Here is a 5,897-nt window from a genome sequence, read left to right on the forward strand (position 1 = left end):
TGTGTGTGTACATGATACTCAGAGGGTAATATTAGCTGTGTCCCTCAGCTGCTCTCTACCTTGTTACTTTTACAATTTTAATTTTTAAAGTATTTTAATTTTATATGTATGTGTGGGTAATTTGCCTACTTATATGTGTGTATGATGTGTGTACCTGTTGCCTGAGAAAGACGAAGAGGGCATCAGATCTCCTTGCAGACATTCGTTAAGTCACCTTGTGGGTTCTGGGAACCCAACCCAGGTCCTCTGGAGGAACAATCTGTGTTCTTGCTACTCAGCCATCTTTCCAGTCCTCTACCTAATTTTTTGATGTCTGTCTATCTATCCATCTATCAATCCAGATAATCTAGATTTTTTTCAGATAAAGTCCATCTGTATGACACTTCTGGCTGTTGTCCTGGAATTCATTGTATAGACCAAGCTGGCTTCAGACTCAGAGATATCCTCCTGCCTCTGTCTCCAAGTACTGGGTTAGGTGTATGTCACTATGGCCAGCTTTATTTATTTTTAATTAATTTTTTTTTTTTTGGTTTGGTTTTTCAAGACAAGGTTTCTCTGTGTAGCCCTGGCTGTTCTTGAACTCACTTTGTAGACCAGGCTAGCCTCGAACTCTCGAACTCAGAAATCTGCCTGCCTCTGCCTCCCCAGTGCTGGGATTAAAGGCGTGTGCCACTCCCACCCGGCTTATTTTTAATTTTAATTCTATTTTAATTTCGAGTGTGTGTACGTGTGTGTGCATTTGCATGCAAGTGTTGTGTACATGGGAACCAGAGGAGGGCACTGAATGTCCTGCTCAATCACTCTGCCAAATTCCGTAGAGACAGGGTCTCTCACTGAACCCGGAGGTTGGCCGGTGGTAAGCATCAGTGACCCTCCTGACTCCATCTTCCCCACAGGTGCATGTGACCACAGCCAGCTTCTTCTGTGATGTCTGTGGATCTGAACTCATGTTCTCATGCCTGTGTACCAGGTCAGCCATCTCTCCAGCTGAGAGACAGTGTCTCTCACTGATTCAGATGGATAAGAAGTCTTAGGCATCTTTCTGTCTCTACCTCTTGACTTCTGGGATTATAGGGACAGGTCACTACACAAGACTTTTGTTGTTGTTGGTTTGGGGTGTTTATTGTTGTTTGTTGGGGATGTTTGTTTGTCTATTGTTGTTTGTTTTGGGGTGTTTATTTGATTCTTGTTGTTTTTCCAGTCAAGGTTTCTCTGTGTAACCCTGGCTGTCCTGGAACTCACTCTGTAGACTAGGGTGGCCTCAAACTTGGAGATTCACCTGCCTCTGCCTCCCGAGCGCTGGGATAAGGAGATCACCACCACCACCTGGCACACAAGGTTTTTTTTTTTTTTGTGAGTGTTGGGGATTGAGTTCAGGTCCTCATGCTTTCCAGGCCCAGGAGAAAGAAATAAATTTAAGTATAAATAACTGATAAATCACCTGTAGAACTTGATGACTCTTCCAAGTCTACACACTGTGTCACCATACCTAAGGAAGAAATAGTGTCAGCACCCAGAACATTCCAAGCATGTCCTTCACCCCGGGTCCCAAAGATAACCTGGATTCTGATCCCTGACATAGATTAGTTTCATGTTTTGAACTTTCTATGAAAGTAAACAAGGTGTGTGTGAGTGTGTATGTGTGTGTGTATGTGTGTGTGTATGTGCGAGTGTGTGTATGTGTGAGTGTGTGTGCGAGTGTGTATGTGTGAGTGTATGAGTATGTGTGAGTTTGTGTGTGAGTGTGTATGTGTGAGTGTGTGTGCGAGTGTGTGTGTGTGTGTGTGGTGGGGCCCGCAGGGATGTCGGTCATTCAGGAGGGCTTCCTGGTCTCTCCTCGCCCGGCTCCCTCAGACTCAGTGATGCTGCCCCTAAAAAGAAAAAGAAAAAGAAAGTAAACAAGGTATTTCCATCTCTTACGGCTTTCTTTCCTTCACTGCTGTGACATTTTTCCTTGTTATGAATAGCTATGGTGTATTCATTTCATTGCTATATAGAACACTGTAAGCATATGCTAAAGCACATTTGCCTGAGCATGAGAAATGGCCCAGGAGGTAAACGCTTGCCAAGCCTGGTGACCTGAGTTCAAATTCTGAGACCCACTCGGTCGAAGGAGAGAACCAAATCCCACAGGTTGTCCTCTGACCCTCCATACATGTGCTGCACAGGCACAGGCACACACACGCACGCACACACGCACAATGAATACATTAAGTATGTTAAAAATCATATGGGCCTGGAATCTGGAGTGGTAGGTAGCACACATCTTTGACCCTAACACTCGGGAAGCAAAGGCAGGTACATGTCTTGAGTTCTTAGGCTGCCTGGTCCACATAGCGAATTCCAGACCAGTAAGGCTACATAGAAAGACATTGTCTCAAAAGCAAACAAACAAAAATTTTAAGGCGGGAGCTGGCTATGTTCGTTCTTGCTGGTTGGGGTTGTTACGATGTACAGCTGTGAAAATTCCTCTTCTCCTGGTTCTCATGACTGCTTCCCTCTTGGGATTGTATCTGGCAGTTGAATTTTGGGTCATCGTGTCTCTGCAGACATATATTCAACTCTAACTGCCCCAGAGCCTCCATGCTCACTAGCTGAGTAGAACTCTGCTTCTTAACCTATCCAAAATTAATGCTGTCTTTTCTTCATTTCTTCCTTTCTTTAATAGATACATAATTTGTATGTGCCTTCATGAGTCTGTGTACCGTGTTCATGCAGGAACCCTCAGAGGCCAGAGGGTGTTAGATCCCTTGAAGTTAAAGGCAGCTCACAGCTAATGTAGGCGCTGAGAGTCCAGTTCAGGTCCTCTGAAAGAGCAGGCAGGTGCTTCTAACTGCCAAGTCATCTCTCCAGGCCCCTCCCCCACTTTTGAGAGGCTAACTATGGTAGTGGCCATTATCCTCGACTTGCTTGTAGCTCAGAGACTCTCTTGCCTCTGCTTCTTGAGTGCCAGGACTACCTACCATGCCCGGTCAACATTTAATTAATGAATGAGAACCTTTTGTATCTCAGGCTGGCCTGGAACTTGCTATATAGCTAAGGAAGACTTTAAACTTTTGATCTTCCTTTCTTCCTTGTTCCACATGCTGGGACTATAGGCATGCAGTCTGCCCTAGCATGGTACCATGTGCTGCCATGCTCAGTATATGCAGTGGTGGGGATCAAACCCAGGGCTTTATGCATGCAAGGCAAGCACTCGACTCCAGCTCTAGACATTTTCAGTTACCTTCTAGTTGTCATTGTTTCCTCCATTGTTATTTTGGCACTGTGCTAAATACACAAGAAAAACAACTTCAAGGGCAGAAAGTATTTATTTTGGCTCACGGTTTCAGAGACCTGATGAGGTTCGTCATTCTTGGCTCTGTTGATTCTGGGCCTGTGGGAAGCAGAACATCACTGTGGTTGCTGGTGGTGGGGTAGGAGGAGGCTGTTTACCTCATGGTGAGCAGGAAGCAGAAATCAAAACAGAAACAGGGTCCAAGTATAATCTTCCAAACATACACCTAGCAACAGACTTGCCTTAGCTGTAGAATTCACCTCCTAAAGCTGCTTCTGATTCCAAAAGAGTCCACCAAGAGGGACCAAGCCTTCTACAGGAGCCTGTGCAGACATTTCACCTGTAAACCATAGCTACAGGGCTGGAGAGATGACTCATGGGATAACGTACTGGCTCTTTCCTGCTTTCTGGCCTGACAGAGTGAGAAAAGAGAAGTGACTCTGCAATGTCCCCTGGCTTCCGCCCTTGGTACAGCGTCATTCACGCACATTCACATATATACCACGTACATACAGACAGTAATAATAAAACAATAAATCCAGGCGTGGTTTTGCACTTTTTTTTTTTTTTTTTTATTCCTAGCACTTGGGAAGCTGAGGCAGAAAGATCTCTTTGAGTTTGAGGCCAGCCTGGTCTACATGGCAGTTCCAGGTCAGCCAGGGCTAGAACGAGATCCTGTCTCAAAACGAGTAACAGCAAACCCAAATAAAAACTAGTAATACTTCCTTTTCCTATGTAGTCCAGGCTGGCTTTGAACTCTGTCTTGCCTGAGCCTGTGAGTGTTGAGATCAACAGGCTGCTTCTCCTGGACTGGCTAACTGCTTTCCATTCCTTTCCTTTCTAAAGTTAAATTTAGTTGGGAAGCCAGGCATCATGGTATACACTTGTTTTCCTAGCCCTTCTCAGAGTGGAGGCAGGAGGATCAGAAGAGAAGGCTAGCCTCAGCTCCATAGTCGTTTGGAGACAGCCTAGGCTGCATGAGACCTTGTCTCAAGGAAGCCAACCAACCAACCAAAAACACCCCCCAGCCAGGCTAAACATCCTGGCCAAGTGCTTAAATCATCTTTTATTTTGCTGTCACCTTCTCTCCATTAGGGCGGGGTTACTGGGGCTTCCATGTTTGTTTTGTCAGGGGCTCACTTGTTAGCTCTTGGCTGGCCTGGAACTCACTCTGTAGACCAAGCTGGCCTCAAACTCAGAAATCTGCCTGCCTCTGCCTCCTTGGTGCTGGGATTAAAGACATGCGCCACCACTGCTCCCACGTACCGTCCCAGTATATTTATGCTGTGTTTTACACATGAGAAATTGACTTTAAAGAAGATAAAATTTATCATTCCCTCCCTTTTATCCCACCCCCATTTTTCCGTTCCCCTCCCTCTTTCCTCCTCTGCCCAGAAGCCTCTTAAATGCCAAGGACAAATTCTACCACCTAAAGAATTTCTTTAAGGGCCAGGCAGTGGTGATACATACCTTTAGTCACAACATTCAGAGGCAGAGGCAGGTAGATATCTGAGTTGAGGCCAGCCTGGTCTATAGAGTGAGTTCCAGGACAGCCAGGGCTACACAGAGAAAACCTATCTTGAAAAAACAAACAAAAATTATTATTATTATTATTATTATTATTATTATTTATTATTATTATTATTATTATTATTATTACACTGTGAGCCTATTGCAGGGCCCTGGACTTCCTGTTCCCCAGTCTGGAAGAAGTGAGGCCCCAGGAAGAGGAACACTGGATGGATCTGGTGAGACAAATTCAGTAAGGGAATTTTCTCCCAGGTATACTACTGATCCCAAAGAAGAACGAGGAGTCCTGCCATGTTGGGAAATGTTACTGAAAAACATAGGTGGAACTGGACCTTTGGACAAGTCACCATATGGTATTGACACCTTTGGTGGTCCTAGTCAGATTTGTCGGCCTCGTGTGCATCGGTGCATCGGGTACATCACTAGAAGGAAACTCAGAAAAGGTGTGGAAGGTGCTGATCGTGAGTCCTTCCTGAACGCAAGGGGTGGATGGACTCGGTCCCCTTCTCTCTGAACGTGCAGAGGCCAGCAGAGAGCTGAACAGTCCCTGCTTTGGAGACTGCAGGAAACCTGAGGGTATTGCCTGCCCCTCCTCCACCCCAGCACCTAGACCTGCCTGCCAGCCCTTTCCCATGTTTACCCTGCCCCCTGGATCCCACAGAAGGAACTGGAGTCCAGGATTTAGCATTTCTGAATAGTCCCAGCAGGGCAAGCGTGGGATGGGCTGAAAACATGTTTGTTTTGAACGACTAGATAGAGCTGCCCAGGAGGAGGAAAGGGAGGAGGGAGGAGGGAGGAGGGAGGATAGGGCGGAGGGAAGGGGAAGATTAATTTGCTACTTAGACTCTAAGGCCAGGAATTGAAATGAAGCCTGCCCATGCCTCCTCCTGTCCTCCACTTGGCATCCTGTGAGGGGTTGGTGGCCTTGGGGCATCCACTGTAGGGAGGGAAGTCATAGGAAAGCTGACAGCCGGAGAGCTGGAGGCCAGGTCTGGGAAGGATGAGCGAAGCTACACACAGCTCCTAGGCCCTGGGTTCTGGAAGAAAACCCAAGGGCTGACCCGCTCCAGGTTCCCATGGCGCTCAGTCA

The sequence above is a fragment of the Grammomys surdaster genome, unplaced genomic scaffold, assembly GCF_004785775.1.
Source record: "Grammomys surdaster isolate TR1022 unplaced genomic scaffold, NIH_TR_1.0 371, whole genome shotgun sequence".
NCBI classification, from domain to species: domain Eukaryota; kingdom Metazoa; phylum Chordata; class Mammalia; order Rodentia; family Muridae; genus Grammomys; species Grammomys surdaster.